We start from the raw sequence: 555 nt of genomic DNA on the forward strand, positions 1-555 counted from the left end.
GGGCCGGCCTCGGGTCTGCTGCCTACTCCTCGGGTTCTTGCACAGTCGCCCCACACTGTTAGGGGGCCCAGGAAAGGCCCCCTGGCCTGGGGGGCTGCTTCCCAGATCTCCTCCCTGGCACTGCCCCCAGCCAAGACTGTGATTATCAAAGCGGGCTGCCAACACGCAGCGGGCGCTTAATCGGTGTTGGCTCGACGCCTGACCCGGGCCTGCCTCTCTTGTCCACCTCTGGACCCCCTTCCTCCTTGGCTCCCACATCTCCTCTCCCCGGGGCTCGGACTCAGCGTCTCCCACAGCAGTTCACCTTCCCTCCTCCCCGAGCCCTCTCACCTGGCCCTCGGACTCCCAGTAGTTAAGTCTCGGTGAAGGTTTGCAGCCAACGGCGATCCTCCCACCAGAGCAGGTCCCTCCTTTTCTAGCCTGAACCTCTGTTCTCATCCGTAGGTGGAACATTCCCCTCAAGAAACGTGCTCTCCCAGTATGGAGAGTAACTCCCCCAACTTTGTAGACGGCCAAAGAGTCACTTCTAGCCTGAAACTTCCCCAGGAAACGGTC

The sequence above is a fragment of the Antechinus flavipes genome, chromosome 6 (assembly GCF_016432865.1).
Source record: "Antechinus flavipes isolate AdamAnt ecotype Samford, QLD, Australia chromosome 6, AdamAnt_v2, whole genome shotgun sequence".
In the NCBI taxonomy this organism is placed as follows: domain Eukaryota; kingdom Metazoa; phylum Chordata; class Mammalia; order Dasyuromorphia; family Dasyuridae; genus Antechinus; species Antechinus flavipes.